The following is a 25,467-nucleotide window of genomic DNA, read 5'->3' as shown; positions in this document are numbered from 1 at the left end:
GGCAAGGCAAAGCAGGCAGGAAGACCCCGGCCTCTCCTCCTCCTCCTCCGCGCGCGCCCCCGCCCCTTCGCCTCCTCCTCCCCCTCCACCGGCGGAGGGGACAGAAAAAGAAGTGCCTGCCTCAAGCCCCGCGCCTTCCGCCTGCCCTGCGCCGTCTCCCTCCGCCCGCCTCCGCTCTCCGCTAGCTCGGGCCCCGGGCACACGCTTTATTTCTCTGCCGAAGGCACCGTGAGGGCCCGAGCTGAGCTGAGCCGAGCCGAGCGGCTTGGCTTTCTCTTTAGAGGCCGCTCGCGGGAAGCAGGGAGGAAGCGAGCGCGGAAGACGGCGCCGCGGAGGGATCTGACGCACACGGAGCCGCAGCACCGGCTCTCTTCGGCTTGGCCGCTACTCAGGCGGACATGGGAGTTAGTTGCTGAGGCGCAGAAATAAGGAAACAAATGAAGCTCGACTAAGTGCCCAGATCGGGGGGCAAAGACAGGCACGATGTGGAGCTCACGCTCGCAAACATACACACCTACGCACACATTCCCCGCCGGCTCAAGAAGGTTCTTGCGCCTCACTCGGCAAACTCAGCCCGGCCGGGCTCGACTTGAGCGGCAGATCCCTCTCGTGGGGCTGTCGGGCTCTCTGGCCGTGTGCCTGGGGAGAGACACGCTGCGGGCTGGCGCCTGGAAGTCTCGTCCCGCCTGCTCCGGGCAGTGCGTGCGAAGTGTTAGGTCGTTTAGTAAGAGTCGTGTGGATCGAGACAGAGAGAGATGAGAAAGAGAGGTCGGGGCGCTTTTTTGTTTCAGCGCTGGCTTGGGCCGACCCGTTATTGGCTGAAGCCACCTCTGCCTATCTTTTATGACTGCAATTTTTTTTGCTTGCCTTAAGCGTGCGTTATCTTTCTTTGCATGCTCTATTACTATTACGACGACGGCGGCGGCTACTACGATTATAATTGGCAAAAACGAACTCCTCATCTCTGTTGAAAATACTCTTTTTTTTTTTCTTACCTGATGATGGACGAGCTAATAATGGCTAATTAGGAATTTGGAATGAAATGCACCTTCAAGTCCTTTGGAAGTGTTTACCAGAAGGACTAGAGTGAGCCCGAGGGGGGGGGGGAAAAAAAGAAAAGAATGCTAATATGTATATCTAATTGATCAGGAGTTAATTGACTTGACGGATCGATAACTTACCGATGGGTATTTCAAGAGGCGACTACAGTTGAGCCAAGACGATTGGTGATTGAATTATTTAAATGATGTATCTTGCCGTTGAGTTCGTCATGCTAATGAATGGTTTCTCGTTTAAAGCGTAAACCATTTCTGTTTGCAGCGAATCACGGAAAGACTTCTCCAAAACTAACGAAAAGAGAAAAATTAATCTCGAGTAAATTAGATGTAATTACCATTTTTATGTGCTAAATCGTACATCTCTATGTGTTTTCGCTGATGATACCAAGGGCCCTTGCTTTTTATCAAATTAAAACGAATATGGGTGAAACTAAGACACAAAAAGGAGGAAAAGACATTTGTTAGAAAACAAGGACACTCGTTCAGTGATATTTATCTCCAGATTAGCACTTTCAAAAGGACTTGGGGAGTTCGATTTTATTTTTCTTTTTGAGGGTTGCGTTTAAAAGGGAATGAGAATAGTCGCTTTGTTGGGTTAACCTTCAACAAAATAGTCTGCTTAACATTTTAGATGATTAGCTGCATTTTATAGATCTGGTTCTAAAGGTCTAATAAAGATAATTTCTAGAAAAAGAACCCATCAGGTAGATTGTGGTTTTCTGATTCTTTCTTCTAGTTTATTATCTCCCAGCTCCTAGCTAACTGCTCACATTTCTTATAGGAAATACCTGCAATTGCTTTGGGCTATACTGCAAGGCTGCACCCATTTCGTGCCAGATCCTAAAATCTCCAGAAATCAGGATATACATAGCAAGAGGAAGAAGAAATAAAGCCTCAACCTCTTTGGGATAATAAAATATTAAAATTGCCTTTTATATGACACGGCTCTAACCAAATGAAAAATATTACTGACTAGATATCAGAGTAACTTATTTGTTGAAATTGCTGTCGCCCAAAAGCTGGACATATTTGCATTTTTAAACTAATTCCATTTTAATATAAGTAAAGTAAATTCTGCATGATTCAAACATGTTTTATAGCTTTTTCTCCCTGCTATTCTATTTATTTTATGAGGATTTCTGTTTATCTTAACTTAAAAATGTATTAGATTCTTCAAATAATTGTGATATTTTGTATTATCATGATGTTTCATAAAGATTCTGAAGATAACAGTTAAAATCTTTTATATTTGAAAGTTTTTGTTAGTCTATTTTTTACTAATAGTTTATCCTGTTAGGGAGAAATAAAACAAATTATCACATAGCTAAAACTTATTTGTAAATTTTTCATACATATATCTTGTGAATGTTGTATAAACATGGAACATTAGTATGATTATCTTATGTATCTTTTCTGTTTAGGAGCCACAAATTTTGTTCCTAAGTATACTATTAGTGCTCGGCTTCTCTAATATTTTTAAAGAAAAATTTGCCAAACTTTCTGAACCTGATACTCCTTCATTTGAGTAAACATTGACAATGCTTATAGCTTCTTAAAGACCAATTTGGAAATAGTTTTAACTTTGCTTTGAAATGATTTATAATTATATCAGATTGTTATGAGAAAATATAGATCACCTGAAAATTCAAACTGCTTACCGGCCAAATCAAGATTTTAAAATTAATATTAAATTATACCGATTTTTTCAGATATGATTTTTTTCAAATACTATTTATAACATTTGATTTTCTTTAAACATAAAGCATTTCATACTCTGGCAAACAAATGAACTATGATGTTAATATTAAGTTATGTGCTGAGCATATGTACACAAATAATCACTGCCTAAAATAGAAAAGCTTCCTTGGACATCCTATATGTAAAACAATTTTCTCAGCTAACGTTTTCATGTAAAAGATGTAATTGAGGTTTTATTTACATTCTTTTCTGCTTTATTCCTTTTCATAGTCTTTTAAAATAAAATGTCAATTTGAAAAGATTTCCATCAGTTTAAGAAAACTAAAGAAAAATAGTAAAAGTTTGGACAGCTAACTACTAATATTTTATATAAGGTAGCCTCTTCAGGAAAAATACAAACTTTTTTTGAAATGTAAAATATTTGTAAAATTCATCACTAGCATCACATGAAATAAAACTTGAGTTTATATTCTTGCTAATCTATTGTTCAAATGAAATAACCAGATACTGTGATTCAAGTCTCTTCTCAATTGAAGTGAGATGGTATTTATAAATAAAAGATTGCACGACATTTGTGAAATTCAGTTTATCTCTGCTAGTATGGCAAAAGATTAAATTGTATCTCAAAAACTTCATATAAATTATATAAGGACAAGACTGTCCTTATTTTGATGTTTTATTTCTTTTAACAGCAAACACTTTATCCTATAAAATATAGAAATGTAAGAGCTGAAACACACTTCTCTTCAAAACATTTATTTAGGGCTCTCTACCCTACGAAGGAGATACAACTGTAAATAATTTTGTTTTAACATGACAGCCCTACTTTGGCTTGCTTTATAATGTATGTTTTTTACTTTAATTTTCTTCACTAAGGTTGAGTACACATCACATTTAAAATGAAGGAGCAGATATGCATTTTTGTCTGCTATAGAATAACAAGATAACCAGCTTTAACAAGTTGGCCCATTATTTAACAATTTGGGTTTTTTTTTTATTTTATTCATTGATTGATTGGTTTCTTGGGCCACACCCAGCAGTGCTCAGGGGTTCCTCCTGGCTCTGCACTCAGAAATCACCCCTGGCAGGCTGTGGGACCTTATGGGATGCTGGAAACCGAACCAGGTCCCTCCCATGTTGGCCGCATGCAAGGCAAATGCTGTACTATCTCTCGGGCTCTTATTTAACAATTTGTATTGCCTCTGTTAATTTCACTGCTAAAATTTTGCTTAGAACACAATTTCTTTAATCTGAAACAAAAATTAACTGGCTACCAACAATTATGTAGTCCGTCATCTATTTAAACATCACTAATCAATACTCAATACTAATCAATACATCAATACTCAACATTTTCTGCTCCAAATTAAATTCCTGCCGTTAAAAATTGTTATATGCCTTAGTTTGCATAAAAATACATGTTTGCTTGGGTCTTTGGCTATTTTTTAAAATATCACTTCACTAGCAACAAAATTCTAAAGATTAAAGGGGAAAAACAATTTTAGAGCATATTCTTCCAAGCTTTTGGAGCAACACAGTGGCATGAATTACAAAAAGCTGTTCTAGATGGTGGGAATCTTAAAAGAGAACTCAGTAGGTATGGTCTATCTTATGAAAATATCTGGTGTATTGGGAGTGTAGTGGATTAAATGAGGACAGTAGAAAAGGAGTTAGTAGACTGAAGGAAAAAGATGAGATGCAGAGGCTTTGAAAGCTGGTAATACAATATCAACAAAGTATATGATTATTGGCATGATGTTAAGATGAAATTTGAGGACAGAAGGTATGTTGTTGCTTGCCTTTACATGTACCTGAATTCTTAAACTTTAAGAACCCTAAGAGAAAAATATTTTATTTATGGAAAGGAAAGATTTATCTGAGAAGTCAGTGAGAAACCTCTACCTTATATAAAGAACCAAAGACACCAAAGTAAATGTTGTTGATGAGGAAGGAACATAGTTGGTGAAAAGAATATCACCTGGTTTTGAGAGTGTCTTACAAATATGGTGAAATTAATATAGTAGAATGACAATGGAGAAAAATTAAAAGCATTCAATCCAAGATCCTGCACAAACAAGGTTGCACCCTCTCACCACCTTTACTCAACATAGTACGAGAAGTATTTGCCATAGCAGACAGGCAAGAAAAAGATATTAAGGGCATTTAGATAGAATAGGAAGAAGTCAACCTCTTACTTTTTAAAGATAACAAGATACTATATTTTAAAAATCCTGAAGATTACCAAAAAGCTTACAAAAATAATAGGTATGTATGATAAAATGGTAGGCTACAAATTAACATATAAAAATCAGTGGCTTTTTTATATAATAAAAAATTTTTAATAATGAAAGAAGAAAGACATTAAAAAGCAATCCTATTCACAATTGTGCCACAGAAAATTAAGTTTTTGGAATCAACTAAAGGTGAAAGACCTATACAAAGAAAACTACAAAACTTTGCTCACGAAATAAAACAGATGGGAATACATTAAGCTGAGAAGCTTCTGCACCTCAAAAGAAATAGTGCCCAGGATACAAGAGCCACCCACTGTGTGGGAGAAACTATTCACCCAATATCCATCAGATAAGGGGCTAATATCCAAAATATACAGGGCACTGACAGAACTTTACAAGAAAAAAACATCTAATCCCATCAAAAAATGGGGAGAAGAAATGGACAGACACTTTGATAAAAAAGAAATACAAATGGCCAAAAGGCACATAAAATATGCTCCTCATCACTAATCATCAGGAAAATGCAAATCAAAACAATGATGAGATACCATCTCACACCACAGAGATTGGCACACATCACAAAGAATGAGAACAATCATTGCTGGCGGGGATGTGGAGAAAAAGGAACTCTTATCCACTGCTGGTGAGAATGCTGTCTAGTCCAACCTTTATGGAAAGCGATATGGTGATTCCTCCAAAAACTGGAAATTGAGCTCCCATTAAACCCAGCTATACCACTCCTAGGGATAAACCCTAGGAACACAAGAATAAAATACAAAAATCCCTTCCTCACACCTATATTTATTGCAGCACTATTCACAATAACCAGGCTCTGGGAACAACCAAGATGCCCTTCAATAGATGAATGACTAAAGAAACTGTGGTACATATACACAATGGAATATTATGCAGTCGTCAGGAGAGATGAAGTCATGAAATTTTCCTATACATGGATGTACATGGAATCTATCATGCTGAGTGAAATAAGTCAGAAGGAAAGAGATAGATGCAGAATAGTTTCACTCATCTATGGGTTTTAAGAAAATTAAAAGTAATTTTTGCAACAATCCTTAGAGACAAAGAGAGGAGGGCTAGAACTTCCAGCTCACTTCATGAAGCTCACCACAAAGAGTGGTGAGTGCAGTTATATAAATAACTACACTGAGAACTACCATAATCACGTGAATGAATGAGGGAACTGGAAAGCCTGTCTAGAGTACAGGTGGAGGTGGGGTGGGATGGAGGGAGATTTGGGACATTAGTGGTGGGAATGTTGCACTGGTGAAGGGGGGGGGTGTTCTTTACTTGAATGAAACCTAATCACAATCATATGTGTAATCAAGATGTTTAAATACCTCTCATTATTTCTCAGAAGAATACTACTTGGCGACAGGATACTTTCCTTTATAGGAGAACAGAGTACCACGTATCTTACACACCATTATACCATCAGAATATAATATAAACAAAAGTTTACAGAATGATAAACAGCAGAACATGTGGGTGGATCAGTAGATTAGATGGATGGATAGATTTATTATGTATATTAGAATAGTTCTGAAAGAAAAAGAGACTATGAAATATGCAATGTTCTTGCCAGCATTAACCTTCTGTCCTTTCTCTCTGGAACTTATGTATTATTTTGAAAATGGTTTCAAAATAATATACTAGCTTTCAATATCAATTTTGATTTGATATAAAAGAGAAACATGTGGGCAACCTTTTTTATATAATAAAGCTTTAAGTAATTGATTTCAAGCATATTCATTGATATATTTACTTATGTTAGAGTCACTTTAGACTAGCAAGATGTAATTCATTATTTCTTTCCTTAGGAATTGACAGTCAAGGTGGTATACCTTTTTAGAAGCGCTGAATGATAGTTAAAAAAATCTATGCTACAATAACATTGTCCTAAGATAAACTAGGTTTATATATCTTTAAGTAGCTAAGTATATATATTTAGTACTATACTTCATAATAATATATAATGTATATATTTCATAGTATGTTATATATTATGCTATAATATAATGCTATATAATATATAGCTTATTATATAGTATATATATTTAATAATATATTAGTACTATATTTCATAATAGTATATAATGTTATATTGTATATTATATTTTATATGAATACTATGCAGCTATAAGAAAAAGGTGAAATATTCTAGTTCATTACAATGTAGATGGAACTGAAGAGTATTGTGTTAAGTAAAGTCTGAAGTATAAGGTCATATGTCGTATGTTCTCACTTATCTGTGACATATAAAGAAGCAAAATAATTGAATAGATAATTTTGCACAGTGATAAATTCTTGGCCTTCTCTTTATTAAAGAAGAAAATAGATAGCCAAGCAAGAGTAAGATGGGGAGCAAAGTGACAGAATGGTAAAATGGACTAGAACAATAATATAATATTTAGAAAATAATGCTATAATACTATGTTCAACAATCTTAGGACATTGGTAGTAGATCTTAAGTACTTCGGTGGGGCTGAAGTGTGATGACTGTGTACGTTAAGACATAAATGTAGGGCTCCCTGTGTGTGACATCAGGCGGGGAAAATCCGCGAAAGTACACCGGCCCAGTGGGGCCCAACTGTGAAAAACTGTGGGGCAAAAAGAGGCTCCAGCGGAGCACGGCCAATCCGCTTCACTACGCGGCCGTGCACTCTTTCTAAGGAAAGAACACCATTGCAACAAGAAGGAAAAATCACACTAAGAACGGCGCTATATCACAGAAGCAAACATTTCTCTCCGGACTGTCTTCTCTGTTGCATGATCGGGCCTAAGATTTGACCCACTGTGAGGCTTCATCCATGGAGGACTCCACTCCCTTAGAGGCAAGTCAGCCCATCCAGAAAGGGAGGACCCAGAGGAGTGTGCTGCCTGCATCATATAGACAATGAATACCAACACAACACGTAGAAAAACCCACAATACAAGTGTGACAATGGGGAAACAACGCAGGCCAGCATCAGACATAGAGAATGAAGATGACAATTCTGAGGACCAGATAATGACCAACCAACTAATCAACCTCTCAGATAAGGACTTTAGACTAGCAATATGGAAGATGCTCAAAGATCTCCAAGAAACCATGGATCGAGTTGAACAGAACACTAATAAGAATCAAGAAAATATGAAGACAGAAATCACAAAACTCCAAACTGAAATAACATGTCAACTAACAGGACTGAAAAAGTCAGTTAACGAAGTGAATGACAAAATGGATAAGCTCTGGGACAGGGTATCAGAAGCTGAGAATAGACTTGGTGCTGTGGAAGATGAGATACATAACAATTCCATACAGCAGGAGAGATTGGACAAAAAACTTAAAGCAAATGAGCAGACAATGGAAAAATTAGTCAAAGAATGGGAACAGATGAAAATAGAAGTCTATGATAAGATCAACAGAAACAACTTAAGAATCATTGGAGTCCCAGAGACCCAGGAAGAAAATTTCCAGGAAGAATCAACGGTCAAGAACATCATTAAAGAGAAACTTCCAGAGCTAAAGAATATATGTGATCAAATCCTGCATGCCCGAAGAGTACCAACCAAAAGAGACCCCAGAAAAACCACCCCAAGACATATCCTAGTCACAATGACAAATCCCACAGATAGAGACAGAATTCTGAAAACAGCAAGATCAAAAGGGGAAATCACGTTCAAGCAAGCTTCCCTGAGATTTACAGCAGACCTGTCACCAGAAACACTCAATGCCAGAAAGCAGTGGTGGGATATTTGACAAGACTGAATGAAATGAATGCTTCACCCAGAATACTATACCCAGCAAAACTCACTTTCCGGTTTGACGGAAGAATACATGGTTTCACAGACAAAAAACAGCTCAGAAACTTCACAGACACAAAACCAGTCTTAAGAGAAAAACTGAAAGACCTAATCTAAGACAAGACTACCCAAAAGACACACCAAAATTCGAAATAAAGATGGCGTTAAATCCCAGGACAATTCTTTCTCTCAACGTCAATGGACTAAATGCACCAGTTAAGAGACACAGAGTGGCTAAATGGATCAAAAAACTCAATCCAACCTTCTGCTGCCTACAAGAAACGCACCTAAATAGTCAGAACAAACATAGACTCAAAATAAAAGGCTGGAGAAAAATTATCCAAGCAAACAACACCCATAAAAAAGCTGGAGTGGCCATACTAATATCAGATAATGCAAACTTTATACTCAGGAAGGTTGTAAGGGACAAAGACGGACATTTTATATTAATCAAGGGGTACGTAGAGCAGGAAGAATTCACTCTCCTAAACATATATGCACCGAATGAGGGGCCAGCAAAATATTTAATACAACTGTTGACAAATCTGAAAAATAATATCAACAACAACACAATAATTGTGGGGGACCTTAACACGGCTTTGTCAACACTGGATAGGTCAACCAGACTGAAACCCAACAAGAATATACTAGACCTGAGGAGAGAAATGGAAGAAAGAGGCCTAGTGGATATATATAGGACACTCCATCCCCAGAAACCTGGATACACATTCTTCTCCAATGTACATGGGACATTCTCCAGGATAGACTACATGCTGGCACATAAAAAATACCTCCATAAGTGGGGCTCCAGTCCCTGAGCTTCGGGCTTGGGAGGGTCTCTCTCCCTTCCCGGAGCAGGATTTTCAGCCGGCCCGGACGGGCAGCTGGCAGGCCCCCCATGGGCCAGCGGCCTTTTTGTCCGGCCTAGGGTCAGGGGGGCCCGGACTTGGGTCACCCGACCCCCCTCTCCCCCATTCCTCCGGATCTCCAGGTGGGTTTCTGGGAGGAGCTGACGGGGCACCCTGGGTTTTCCCCACTCCCAGGCCGGGCCGGGACACTGGCCTAGGGTGGAGCTTAGGGGGTAGAGTTCGATCTGGTGGGTGGCAGATAGCTGCTCAGCTATACTCAGTCTGTCACTGGTAATTTCATACCAGTCTACATTTTGAAAACCGCGCGGGGGCTAGCGCCCCCGCGCGAATATTTGCTCCTTCCAACCATTACTACCCCAGATTTACCCTTCTTAACTTCAGTAACACATAGTTCTATTCTCTGACCTAAGACATACAGTATATCTAACAAATCACAGAACTATTTAGAAGGACACAAATTGAACACATATATCTTTTGAATTTTTTATTTTCTTTAACTGATGTAACTCTCTATATATTCTTCTACCATGATGTTTCTATTCACTTTTCATCTTGTCTATTCTTTGTAAGCTGTACAGTAAGGATTGTTGGTGGAACTGTCCCTCAGTTTGATGCCTATGATTGAACTATGTCATGGAAATTGCTGGTCTTGTTCCTATTGCCTCCAGATGCACCAATAACGCCCCATGGCATTGATCCTTGTTTGCATAGACACATTAAAATGGGAAAACACCATACATACAGATAAGTTCTTATCTAATAAATCTCAGTACAATGTACCTTACACCCTGAACATTGATATAATGACCTGGCACAGGCATCGGAAGAATGGGCATCCTCCATTCACGCCGGAACCTGGCAAGCTATCTACGAAACATCCAAGGTCTTTTACAGCAACAGCTGGAAGCAGTCTTCTACCAGGAAAGACACTATCAAGGGTCAGACATCGACCCCCTAAAAAGAGACTTCCATTTACACTGAGAAGACTTGACAACATCAATGACCTGCTCTATAGGACATGGTTCTCTCTAGTGCCCCTTAAGTGTGAGGTGAAACGAGAGGAAGCTATGCACCATCCTGACTGCAATATGGGATATGCAGACTCCAGGATCTTTAATACAGAAGTATGATACCAACAACAGAGACTATGTGAGGAATGGAGGTGTATTGCCACTACAGACGATGACTCGAATTGGACAAACTAATTCGCCTGGAGCCTAGAGTCAGTCCTGTGCCAGGAAACTTCAGGGTTAGGGTCTCCTTGTATTTAGACCATAATTTGTCTTTCCATGTCCCTTATGTTTTGATGGGCCTATGCAAACAAATGCCACTTTAATACCATTTTTTATTATGTTCCCTTGACTCTAATTCTTAAGAAAAACAAGCCACTAAAACTTTTGAGGTTAACTTAAACTAGTTTGTATGTACATGGAAGTAGAGAAATGTACTTTGCTCTCAATGTGTAAGGAGCTACATAAGTATAATGTCTTTAGATTATATTGTGTGCTGCTAAGAAATAGTATGTACTACAACTGGGGATTTGAGGGACAAGGAATTGTATTGTACATGGGTTCAGTTTTGTTTTTATTAATGCTCTTTGGCTGAAAGTTCAAGGCTGGGATATCGATGGGACTACCGAGAATTCTGTTTATGGGTGATTGGGCTTTCACTGTAACTTTACCCTGTCCTCTTCTTTACATCTTTGTTGTCATAATTAAAATAAAAAAAGAAATTAAAAAAAAATTCTGTTAGACAGACAAATGAAGCCAGTCAATAAAATTCATGCAAACAAATAGAATATATTGAGCTAACTCAAAGCTGAGTGAACAACAGCTGTGGTCTTGCCTATAAAATTAGTTCAGAGGTGGCTTCTGTGTACTGGAGCATCAAAAAACTTTTATTTGCATGTTCCTATAAATAGACAAATATGGACTCAGGTAAAGTATTCTTTGCAGAAAGCTGGCATCTAAGTTTGTATATGTGGGCAAGAGACAAGATAAAAGAGAGGAGAGAAATATTTGTAAGCCTATTCCAAATATTTTTAGAGCAGGTAACCATGAAACAGATTGACCTTTTATTGCTTCTGAATTGAGAATAGATTCCTCCCATTAAAGCATCCATTATATTGCAAGTTTTTATGATTTTGAAAGATACTCTGATAGCTTAAGCAATGAGCCCAAACTCAGCAGTTTAGCATATTGAACCAATGCCATAAACCTGTAAAGATTATCCAATATTGTACCAAAAAATTACCTATTTATAATGATTTTGACTTAAATTTTCAAGTTCACTGATAATGTATGGCTTATAAGAAGTACTGGTCAAGTAAGAATAAAAAAATAAGAACTGGAGAAATAATACAGTCAGTAAATCCCTTGCTTTGAACCAGTATCTTTGAAACCCAGTATTCTCATTTCGTACCCTGAGCATCAGAAGGATTTATTCCTGAGCACAGATGTAGGAATAAGTTGTGAGAACTATTTTGTGTGGCAAAATAAAAATTAGTAAAAGAACAAACAATAATATAAAAGGGAGAAACTAGAGAGATAGAACAGGAATTAGGTGCTTGTGGTGAGCCCTATTTTGATGCCCATAGAGTCCCCTGAACATCTCCAACAATGATCCCTGACTGCAGAGCTCAGGAATAAGACCTGAGTAGAACAAGGCATGGCCCAATACCACCTCAAATAAAATAAAAAATAAAGAGGCATATATATTGTAATTAATTTGAATATTTGTCTTACAATTTAAAGGCAAATTTCACTTATGTCAGCCATTGAACTGTTTATAATTTTATTGGCATTTCTTGCATTTCAAGGAAAACTTAATCTAGCATTATTCTGTTATTGATGAAAAATTATTTTCTCACATAAAATTTTAAAATGAAAAGGTTATAAAACTGGTAGATATTATATTAATCCAATTTGATTTATATACACTTTGCATATATTCATATGTATAACCTACATAGCTACATATATACAAAGGCACAAAGTGGTATTTCTGAATTTGGATATTATACATTTTTTATTTTCTTGTTTTCTGTTTGTTTTGAAATTTATAAATAAACATGTTTTTGAAATATAAAAAAAAAATACCTCCATAAGATCAAGAAGATAGAAATTTTGCAGACTACCTTCACTGACCACAAGGCTCTGAAATTATATGTGAACTCCAAAGGGACTCAGAAGAAACACTTTAACACCTGGAAGTTAAACAGCCTCATGCTCAATAACCAGTGGGTCCGAGATGAAAGCAAGGAGGAAATCAAAAGGTTCCTGGAAACAAATGACAATAAAGACACAAACTATCAGAACTTATGGGACACAGCAAAAGCAGTACTGAGAGGAAAATTTATAGCTTTGCAAGCACACATCAGGAAGGGAGAAGGAGCTTACCTGAGTAGCTTAATGACACAGCTAATAGAACTAGAAAATGCTCAACAAAAGGACCCAAGAATAGGAAGACAGAAGGAAATTAAAAAACTGAGAGCAGAAATCAATGAAGTGGAAACCCAAAAAACAATCTGAAAGAACAACGAAAGCAGAAGTTGGTTCTTTGAAAAAATAAACAAGATTGATAGACCACTGGGAAACCTAACAAAGAAAGAGAGAGAGAGAAACTTGATAACTCGTATCAGGAATGAAAAAGGAGAGATCACTACTGATATGACAGAGATTCAAAGGGTAATCAGAAACTACTTTGAAAAACTCTACGCCACTAAAAATGAGAACCTGGAAGAAATGGATAAATTCTTGGACTCTTATAATCTTCCACGGTTGAAGGAAGAGGATGTAGCATATCTAAACACCCCCATCACCATTGATGAAATTAAAACAGTAATCAAATGTCTGCCGAAAAACAAAAGCCCAGGTCCAGATGGATTCACTAATGAATTCTATCAAACTTTCCAAGAGGAACTACTACCAATCTTGGCAAGACTCTTTCATGAAATTGAACAAACAGAAACAATTCCAAATAGCTTTTATGAAGCCAACATCACCTTGATACCTAAACCAGACAGAGATGCTACCAAAAAAGAAAATTACAGACCAATATCACTGATGAATGCAGATGCAAAGATCCTCAACAAAATTCTGGCAAATAGGATTCAATGCCTCGTTAAAAAGATCATCCACTACGATCAAGTAGGTTTCATCCCAGGAATGCAAGGCTGGTTTAACATCCGTAAATCTATCAACATAATACACAACATCAATAACAAGAAAAATAAAAACCACATGATCATATCATTAGATGCAGAGAAAGCATTTGATAAGGTCCAACACCCATTCTTGATCAAAACTCTCAGCAAGATGGGAATGGAGGGAACCTTTCTCAATATAGTGAAGGCCATCTACCACAAGCCAGTGGCAAATATTATCCTCAATGGAGAAAAACTAAAAGCCTTCCCTCTAAATTCTGGCACAAGACAAGGCTGTCCTCTCTCACCACTCCTATTCAACATAGCACTGGAAGTACTTGCTATAGCGATTAGGCAAGAAAAGGATATCAAGGGAATCCAGATAGGAAAGGAAGAAGTCAAGCTCTCACTGTTTGCAGATGACATGATACTCTACTTAGAAAACCCTAAAGACTCTATCAAAAAGCTTCTAGAAACAATAGACTCATATAGCAAGGTGGCAGGCTACAAAATTAACACACAAAAATCAATGGCCTTTCTATACACCAATAGTAATAAGGATTAAATGGATATTAAGAAAACAACCCCATTCACAATAGTGCCACACAAACTCAAATATCCTGGAATCAACTTGACTAAATATGTGAAGGACCTATAAAAGGAAAACTATAAAACTCTGCTCCAAGAAATAAGAGAGGACACATGGAAATGGAAACACATACCCTGCTCATGGATTGGCAGGATTAACATCATCAAAATGGCAATACTCCCCAAGGCATTATACAGATTTAATGCCATCCTTCTAAAGATACCCATGACATTCTTCAAAGAAGTGGATCAGACACTTTTGAAATTCATTTGGAACAATAAACACCCTCGAATAGCTAAAGCAATCATTGGGAAAAAGAATATGGGAGGAATTACTTTCCCCAACTTTAAACTGTACTACAAAGCAACAGTTATCAAAACAGCATGGTATTGGAATAAGGACAGGTCCTCAGATCAGTGGAATAGGCTTGAATACTCAGAAAATGTTCCCCAGACATACAACCACCTAATTTTTGATAAAGGAGCAGGAAATCCTAAATGGAGCAGGGAAAGCCTCTTCAACAAGTGGTGTTGGCACAATTGGATAGCCACTTGCAAAAAATTGAACTTAGACCCCCAGCTAACATCATGTACGAAGGTAAAATCCAAATGGATTAAAGACCTCGATATCAGCCCCCAAACCATAAGATATATAGAACAGCACTTAGGCAAAACACTCCAGGACATTACAGGCATCTTCAAGGAGGAAACTGCACTCTCCAAGCAAGTGAAAGCAGAGATTAACAGATGGGAATATATTAAGCTGAGAAGCTTCTGCACCTCAAAGGAAATAGTGCCCAGGATACAAGAGCCACCCACTGAGTGGGAGAAACTATTCACCCAATACCCATCAGATAAGGGGCTAATCTCTAAAATATACAAGGCACTGACAGAACTTTACAAGAAAAAAACATCTAACCCCATCAAAAAATGGGGAGAAGAAATGAACAGACACTTTGACAAAGCAGAAATACACATGGCCAAAAGACACATGAAAAAATGTTCCACATCACTAATCATCAGGGAGATGCAAATCAAAACAGCGATGAGATACCAACCATCTCACACCCCAGAGAATGGCACACATCACAAAGAATGAGAATAAACAGTGTTGGCGGGGATGTGGAGAGAAAGCAACTCTTATCCACTGCTGGTGGGAATGCCGTCTAGTTCAACCTTTATGGAAAGCGATATGGAGATTCCTCCAAAACCTGGAAATCGAGCTCCCATAGGATCCAGCTATACCACTCCTAGGAATATACCCTAGGAACACAAAAATACAATACAAAAACCCCTTCCTTACACCTATATTCATTGCAGCACTATTTACCATAGCAAGACTCTGGAAACAACCAAGATGCCCTTCAACAGACGAATGGCTAAAGAAACTGTGGTACATATACACAATGGAATATTATGCAGCTGTCAGGAGAGATGAAGTCATGAAATTTTCCTATACATGGATGTACACGGAATCTATTATGCTGAGTGAAATAAGTCAGAGAGAGAGAGAAAAACGCAGAATGGTCTCACTCATCTATGGGTTTTAAGAAAAATGAAAGACACCCTTGTAATAATAATTTTCAGACACAAAAGAGAAAAGAGCTGGAAGTTCCAGCTCACCTCAGGAAGCTCACCACAAAGAGTGATGAGTTTAGTTAGGGAAATAACTACATTTTGAACTGTCCTAATAACGAGAATGTATGAGGAAAATGGAGAGCCTGTCTAGAGTACAGGCGGGGGTCGGGTGGGGCGAAGGGAGACTTGGGACATTGGTGATGGGAATGTTGCACTGGTGATGGGTGGTGTTCTTTACATGACTGAAACCCAAACACAATCATGTATGTAATTAAGGTGTTTAAATAAATTTAAAAAAAAGAAGAATTTGAAAAAAAAAAGACATAAATGTTAATGCTGTTTTAATACATAAAGGTTAATATTATTATGAAATGTATAATAATTTACAGAACTTAAAAAAAGCTGTTTAAATAAAGATATTATATTAAAATTGTACAATAAAGCAATAGTCATTAAAACAGCATTGTACTGGAATACAGACCCTCAGATTAATGGGGTAGACTTGAGTATATACTTATTGAATATCTCCTTGACTTATAAATGTTCTGTGTTGTAATAAAGATTAGCTGAATAACCCAGTATGTTCTATTATATAGTTTACAACTTAAAGTAAAACTGATAGCACATAGAACTGTCAACTGAGATGTCTTCAGCATTAAAAAGTTTATAATTTGATGTTGAGATTGCTTATCCTATTGCAGAATAAATTTTATGCTTATATTTAAACATACAAAAGCATAAATATAGAAAAAATTGTTAGAGTGGATCTTTGAAATGCTCATCAAAACTTAAAAAATGCTTTTTAGAAAAAACATACTTGTAATAATACGGTAAAGAAAAGGTTGTTTCCTCTCAACAGCTACCAAAGTTACTTCCTTGAACATCATTTGGGATCATATTTCTTAGAAATATTGAGTAAATTATATCTTGATGAAAAGAGTAACATGACTTTTGGGTCTTGCCATCCTACCTCTCTAGTTTGAAGTGTTACCTTTAGACTTGTTCTTGTCATTCAGTTTTTTGGATAGTTTTGATATGGGATTTTCATCTTTCCACAATCTTTTTTTTTTTTGTTTTGTTTTGTTTTTTTTTTTTTTGGGTCACACCCGTTTGACGCTCAGGGGTTACTCCTGGCTATGTGCTCAGAAATCGCCCCTGGCTTGGGGGGACCATATGGGACGCCGGGGGATCGAACCGCGGTCCGTTCCTTGGTAGAGCTTACAAGGCAGACACCTTATCTCTAGCGCCACCTTCCCGGCCCCATCCACAATCTTTAAGCAGTAAAAACTTTGCCTGTTTTTTTTTTATAAATGTCTGTATAAAATTTATTTCTCCCATTACAAAATTTTACTTTTCACAGGTAAATCAAACATGGAAATTAAAAAAATTACTTAATTCAAATATACCCTAAAAGACTTAAAATATGAAGATAAATCTATATTTTGCTTATAGTTGATACTTTCACAATGCAATAGCATTGTTTTCAGCTCTCCTATTTAAAACAAAAAATATGTTCCCAACTGGCGTTTCAAAAAAAAAGGAGAAACCATCTTCTATAAGGAAAGAAATGAGATGCTAAGCAGCATTTGTTTGTGATATATAGGTAATCTGTACATGTATACATATTAATTTTATATACTATTTCTCATTTTAACATTTTTCCAGCATTAAGGTAAATCTGATTTATAGAGATTTTGTTAAACAATTACTGATTTTTTAAAAACTAATTTTGAAAAGTCTAAGAAATAGTACAGGGGTTGCTGTTCTTAATCTTTACTGTAGCTGACCTGGTTCCATCCCCCTAAGCACAGCCAGGATTAAGCCTTGAACACTGCCAGCTGTGGCCCCAAAACAAAAAGTTAATTTAGGAGTAACTAATGCATCTTTCAGAATAATTTATAAAGTTTCCTATTTAATAGAGCCTGAAGATGACTTACAGTGACTTAAAATTCCTTGCTTAGGTCATCTTTGAAATAATAGAATAGGAAACTCTTAGATTTAACCTACAACATACCCAAGAAAGTATTTCTAAAAGATTTCTTGTTGAACACAATAAAAATTTCAGTGGCATGGTAATGATATGTCCAATAAAATATATTTTTCTAATACTAAAGTATTTTTTTACTCTTTTTCTCAGGTCATGTGAACCTTTTTTTATTACTAAAAAATATTTTAAAGAATTGGGGTGGTATGCCACACCTGATGGTGCTCAGAGTTTATTCCTGGCTCTGCACTAAGAAATCTCCCCTAGTAGGCTCCGGGGGCCATGTAGAATCCTGGGGATCAAGCCAGGTTTGGCAACATGCATGGCAGACACCATACCCACTATCGCCTTGGCCCCCTAGATATCTATCTTGTTAATGTTTAAAAGAAAAGTGAGTAAGAGCTTTTGTTGTAAATTTTGGTACATGAACTACTTCCAAGAAGCCATGTGTAGCTTTTTCTTTCTTTGGGGGGGGGGAAGGATTTTTCTTTCTTTTTTGGGGGAGGGAGGGGAACAAGGGGTCTGTAAGGGAGTTGAACATAGCCAAGGGTGCTCCGAACTCTGTGCTTAGAGATTACTCCTTATGGCACAGGGTCAACCACATGCAAAGTCACATGCAAAGAAAGTACTTCTGTAATATCTGATCTTCATAACTTCTGTAATATCTCTCTTACCCCATCTATTCTTTATTAAGTAAAATGGCACCAATCCAACCTTTCCCACTTATATGGTATTCATATTGCAGTCTTCTTGCTTTCCCTTATGCATCAGCTGAAGAAACTATCAAAAACACTAGCTGAAAGTTTGACCCTCATTATGCACTTTTTTCCAAATTGCGTAGATACCTAGTACACCAAAGGCTGATTGTAGATTTTGAGTTCTGTTGCAACTGAAATCGCCTCTAATAGCTACATCTGGAAAGCAAAAGTTGCATTTTGGTCAGTTTCCAGAAATTATCAATTATTAAAGCCTATATTAGCAGCATAGTCAATTTATTGAAGGACTGCAAGAGAGATGAATCAATAGCTATAAGTACTATTCAAGTTTAAGTATGAAGAGAAATAAAGATTTTTTTCTGTAATAATATTACCTTATTTTAATATTGTTACCTTATGTAATATTGTATTATTAATAATAATATTATATTACCTTATTGTAATATTTAATATTACAATATTATAGGCAACATATTTTGCCTATATTTTATATCTCAACTTAATAGCTTTAAGTAAAATTATACATATTTTATAAATACAAAAATAATGAAGCTGAATATTATTTTTAGTAATTGGATAACAACATATATTTTTGTGAAATAATTTAATGTGATCTAGATTAATTATGAAAGCATTATTTTCTAAAATACTTTTGGAAGTAAGGATATTATTTTCAATATTTCAAAGAAATAACTTAATTCTGATCAATTAATTTTAGTTCTGTAATATAAATTAGAAGAGATGTGAATTAAGAAGTTCTCTGGCCACATTAGATTGAAAAATTATGAACACAATGGGGCAAGAGAGATAGTACAGCAGGTAAGGCACTTGCCTTGCACTGGACTGACCCAGCTTTGATCCTAGTATGCCGTATGATCCCTTGAAACCCACAAGGTGTGATTCTTGAGCACAAAGTCAGAAGTAATCCCTTAGCACCACTGGGTGTAGGCTAAAAGGAATAGAATAATTACAAACAGAGGCAACAGTTGCATTAAGACTCCAGGAATGTTAGTGTTTGAAGTTTTCCCTTTCCTTTTGCTATCTTTAAAATTAAAAATATAACATTTCGGGGCTGGTGAGGTGGCGCTAAAGGTAAGGAGACTGCCTTGCAAGTGCTAACCAAGCGGTTTGATCCCCCCGGGCATCCCATATGGTCCCCCCAAGCCAGGGGCAATTTCTGAACGCTTAGCCAGGAGTAACCCCTGAGCATCAAACGGGTGTGGCCCCAAAAACCAAAAAAAAAAAAAATAAAGTAATTATATATATATATGTATATATATAAAACATTCCTTGGGGGCCGGAGAGATAGCATGGAGATAGGGCATTTGCCTTGCATGCAGAAGTATGATGGTTCAAATCCCAGCATCCCATATGGTCCCTGAGCCTGCTGGGGGCAATTTCTGAGCATAGAGCCAGGAGTAGCTTCTGAGCACTGCTGGGTATGACCCAAAAACAAAAACAAATATATAAAACATTCCCTAAAAGTTTAACTTAGATTTTTATCCTTCACATGAATATTTTAAATATAGAAATAAATTCTTAACTCAGGAGCAATTTCTAAGATGTTGATCATGGACAGCATAACTTATTCTGAAAATATTCAGAGATAAATATGATAATTTCTGGATACCAAATTACCATCATTTATATTTATCCACCTATGGAAATATTATCTATATTTCCATCTACTTCTCTTTGCAAAATATTTTAAAGTAAATCTCATCATTATTCCTGTAAACAATTTGATATGTAGTCTAGAGCAAATGCTAATTAGCTTAGTTCTTTTGTTGATGTATTGATTATTATTTCCTCACTCATTAAACATATAGTATCTGTCGGGTTCTAGACACTGTAGTAAGCCCTGGACGATGATTCACTACAGAAGGGCATAGAAATTCCTTTCTGAGAAATTTTCATAATGGGGCCCGGAGAGATAACACAGCGGCGTTTGCCTTGCAAGCAGCCGATCCAGGACCAAAGGTGGTTGGTTCGAATCCCGGTGTCCCATATGGTCCCCCATGCCTGCCAGGAGCTATTTCTGAGCAGAAAGCCAGGAGTAACCCCTGAGCACCGCTGGGTGTGGCCCAAAAACAAACAAAAAATGTTCATAATGAAAATATAAACTGCTGACAAATCATAACAATCTGCTTAGCCACCCCCCATGGTGCTCCTAGATGATCCCTAGTTTGTGAAGTTCCTTACAATCTTCCCACTTTATCCACTTCCAAACTTTTGACCTCCCAATCTTTATCCACTTGGAACATAAGCACTTTAAACTACTGCTATAGTAAAACTTTTTATTCACATTCTGGTCCTTCTTTCTGAGATCTCCATCTCCACATCAGATCAATTATCATTCATTTTATTTTTATTTATTTACTTATTTATTCATTTATTGGTTTTTGGATCAACCTGGCAGCGCTCATGGATTACTCCTGGCTCTGCACTCCTGGCAGGCTCAGCTTGAGGGACCATATGGGGTGCCAATATTCAAACCACCATCCTTCTGCATGCAAGGCAACTATCCTACCACTGTGCTATCTCTCTGACCCCTATCATGCATTTTCAAGGTACCACTACAAGTGGTACAAGTACAAGTCATCACTACTTTCATAAAAAATGCATGCTTCATCCAGGAAACAAACAAACAAACAAAAAACAGCTGGGTGTTCATGTGCTTCTAGAATGTCTTCTAGTTGCCTCTGTTGGGGTACAGTTTTCAAATGTTCTGACTCACTAAAAGATAGGAGTGTCTGAATTTTGGATTTCTATATCCCAATATATGCATATCTATAGAATATCTATAGTATCACTTGGCTTATAGTTTTTCTCTTGGAATATATTTATTATACAAACTATATAATTTCTGGAGGTATATTAGGGTGAATCTCAATGACTTTTTTTACAGGACTTTTTTGGGGGGTTGGGTTGTTACTTTTGGGTCCCACTGGGCAGTGCTCAAGTGTTACTCCTGTTTCTACGCTCAGAAATTACTCCTGACAGGCTCAGGGGATCATATGGAATGCCAAGATTAAAACCACTATCCTTCTGCATGCAAGGCAAACACCCTACCTCCATGCTATCTCTGCGGCCCCAGGATTTTATTTTTACTTCTTTTTGTAGTATCTTTATTTAATAACTTTATTTTTACATATATTTTAAGGGACTAATGGAGACACATGAAGCCATTAACAGTTTTCCAACTGAAGGAAAGGCATCAAATTATATTTAGTACGTAAAAGAAGTATCAGAATATCACGCATATTTAGATAGCCTCTTATTTTTTAGTATTCCAATATAGTATTATTTGAATAAAGAATTATGATAACTCAAAAAATCATAGAGCACCAAAATAATGCTATAAAAAAACAAGTCTAACAAAGCGGATAACTTCAAATTTTTCTTCCCATTAGAATTCAATTTGCAGGGCCCGGAGAGATAGCACAGCAGCGTTTGCCTTGCAAACAGCCGATCCAGGACCAAAGGTGGTTGGTTCGAATCCCGGTGTCCCATATGGTCCCCTGTGCCTGCTGGGAGCTATTTCTGAGCAGATAGCCAGGAGTAACCCCTGAGCACTGCCGGGTGTGGCCCAAAAACAAAAACAAAAACAAAAAAAAAAATTCAATTTGCAGGTCCAAAGAAAGCAGTGGCACAAGCTGTAAGACTAGGACGGATCTTGGTTCAGTCCCCCAGAGATTCTGAGTGCACAGCCAGGAGTAACCTCTGAGTGTCACCAGCTGTGGCCCAAAAACCAAAAAAAATTTTTTTTTCAATTTGCCCTTAACTTTAATATGTCACTCTTTTATTATTCACTAGTTTTTCCTTTAATAATTGTAGACAATATTGTTTGTTTACTAAAAACAAATGGGGGAATTGTGTATGTAAATATTTTAGGAGATTATTATGTTACTGATCCTACCCTGATCGGTGATTGTGCCCTACCCTAGGGTGTGGCCTGGCATTCTGCCCCCACCCTAGGGTGGTACCTGATTCTGCTTCCACCATTGAGTGGTATCTGATCCCACAATTAGGTGGTACCTGATTCTGGGGGATAAAAACAAGGGTCTGTGGAAGGCGAGAGGCTTTTTGGCAGGAACTGATGCTGAGGTTTTGGACTTCAGTCTTGTCCACCGAATAAAACTAATAGTTCCACAAGCCTGACTGTCTGCGAGCTGTTTACCCGGCGTTTCACCTCAGAACCGTCGGCTAGACAGGATGGCAGACGCGTGCTTCGAGCTGAAAGGGAAAGACCTCATCCTCCATCCCTCCATCAGTCAACCTAATCAGGGGCTGACTTGCAACAGCCCCTACCACAGAGGAGGACAAGAAGGCAGCAGAGAAGAAACGAGAAGACAAAGTCAAGAAGAAGCATGACAGAAAATCTAAGCGACTGGATGAGGAGGAGGAGGACAATGAAGGCAGGGAATGGGAAAGAGTTCGAGGTGGAGTGCCCCTTGTTAAGAAGAAGCCAAAAATGTTTGCCAAGGGAACTGAGATCACCCATGCTGTTGTCATCAAGAAACTGAATGAGATCCTATAGGCATGAAGCAAGAAGGCAAGATCGTGTGGCCCAGATTGAATTGCTACAGCTGTTGGTTCAGATTGCTTCTGAAAACAATTAAGGGGAAGGTGTCATCATGAAGATTAAGTTCAATATCATTGCTTCTCTCTATGATTATAACCCCAACCTGGCCACATACATGAAACCTGAAATGTTGCAGAAATATCTGGATTGTATCAATGAGCTGATGGACCTCCGATTTGCAAATCCCAACGTTTATTTTTTGTTGGAGAGAACATTTTGGAAGAGAGTGCGAACCTGTATAATACTGAGCAGCCACTGCGTGTTCATGGCTGTATCCTAACTGTGGTGGAACTAATGGATGAAGAATTTACCAAAACAATGCAAAATAATAATCCTCATTCCCAGGAATATGTGGAGCACCCGAAGGACCAAGTTCAACTGTGTGCCATTATTGACCGTGTGCAGCGCTATCTGGAGGAGAAGGGCACCACCGAGGAAAACTGTAGAGTCTACCTGAGGCGCATACTCCATACTTACTACAAGTTTGATTACAAGACCCATCACCGGCAACTTACTCCTCCTGAAGGCTCCTCAATATCTGAGCAAGATCAAGCAGAAAATGAAGGTGAGGACTCAGCTGTGCTGAGGGAGAGACTTTGCAAGTGCATCTGTGCCAAGGATTGCAAGGACCATATCCGCACATTAGCCAACCTCTGCCACATCATTGCACTAGCGCTGGTATCAGGATCTTGATCACATGCTCATGAACCACCTGCAAGACAACATTCAGCATGCTGACCCACCAGTACAGATCCTGTACAACTGCACCATGGTGCAGCTGGCATCTGTGCCTTTCTCCAAGGCCTGACCAAGAATGCACACAATGCCCTGCTGGACATCCAGTCAAGTGGCAGGGCAAAGGAGCTTCTGGGCCAGGGGCTACTGCTGAACAGCCTGCAGGAGCGTAATCAGTAGCAAGAGAAGGTAGAGCAGCGCCGCCAAGTGCCTTTCCACTTGCACATCAGCCTGTTGGAGTGTGTTTATCTAGTGTCTGCCATGCTCTTGGAGATCCCCTACATGGCTGCACATGAGAATGATTCACGGTGACGCATGATCAGCAAGCAGTTCCATCACCAGCTGCGAGTTGGTGAGCAGCAGCCCTTGCTGGGTCCCCCTGAATCAAAGAGGGAGCATGTGGTTGCTGCATTCAAGGCTATGAAGATGAGTGACTGGATAAAACTGTCACAGTTTTATCATCAATGAAAAGATGAATGGAAAAGTGTGGGACCTCTTCCCTGAAGCTGACAAAGTTCAAACAATGCTGGTTAGAAAAATCCAGGAAAAATTGTTGTGAACATATCTCTTCACATACAGTAGTGTCTATGACTCCATCAGCATGGAGACACTGTCTGAACTAGATCGACCCACTGTTCACTCAATCATCAGGAAGATGATCATTAATGAGGAATTGATGGCCTCCCTGGACCAGCCCACACACACAGTGGTGATGCACCACACTGAGCCCAGTGCCCAACAGAACCTGGCTCTGCAGCTGGTCAAGAAGTTAGGCATCCTGATGGAGAATAATGAACCGGTGTTCAACCACAAGCAGGGTACCTATGATGGCTACTTCCGAGACTAAAAGAATGGCTACCGCAAAAATGAGGACTACATGCATGAAGGAGGCTATCGCCAGCAGCAGTCTCAGACAGCCTACTGAGGTCTTCACTATCTCCATGACTTGGCCGTTCATTTCTAAACCACAATCCCATCATTAAAGATCTAATAATGGGCCCGGAGAGATAGCACAGCGGTGTTTGCCTTACAAGCAGCCGATCCAGGACCAAAGGTGGTTGGTTCGAATCCCGGTGTCCCATATGGTCCCCCGTGCCTGCCAGGAGCTATTTCTGAGCAGACAGCCAGGAGTAACCCCTGAGCACCGCCAGGTGTGGCCCAAAAACAAAACAAAACAAACAAACAAACAAAAAAGATCTAATAATATTAAAAAAATAATAATAATAATAAATAAAAATAAAATTTCCCATTTCAAATATCAATCAACCTTGAGGTCTTCCTGAGGCTATTGAGGAAAGACTAAAGTAAAGAGTTAAAGGAGAATAATTTAGAGCAGTCAACTATTTTGGAAAGAAGTAAGAAGTTTGATTTGGGTTTTGGGCCACCCCCAGTGGTGTTCAGAGATTACTCCTGGCTCTCTGTTCAGGAATCACTCATGGTGAGGTTCACGGGTATTGGGTACAGGAGATTGAACCTA

General features: G+C 38.2%; 1 pseudogene; it reads left to right on the top strand.

The window, feature by feature from the left end:
* The first annotated feature begins 483 nt into the window (after window positions 1-483).
* LOC126007091 (eukaryotic translation initiation factor 3 subunit C-like) lies at window positions 484-24,915 on the top strand (annotated as a pseudogene).
* Window positions 24,916-25,467: the final 552 nt, after the last annotated feature.

Source organism: Suncus etruscus, chromosome 4 (assembly GCF_024139225.1).
Source record: "Suncus etruscus isolate mSunEtr1 chromosome 4, mSunEtr1.pri.cur, whole genome shotgun sequence".
Classification (NCBI taxonomy): domain Eukaryota; kingdom Metazoa; phylum Chordata; class Mammalia; order Eulipotyphla; family Soricidae; genus Suncus; species Suncus etruscus.
This window is presented reverse-complemented; position numbering and strand designations above follow the sequence as displayed.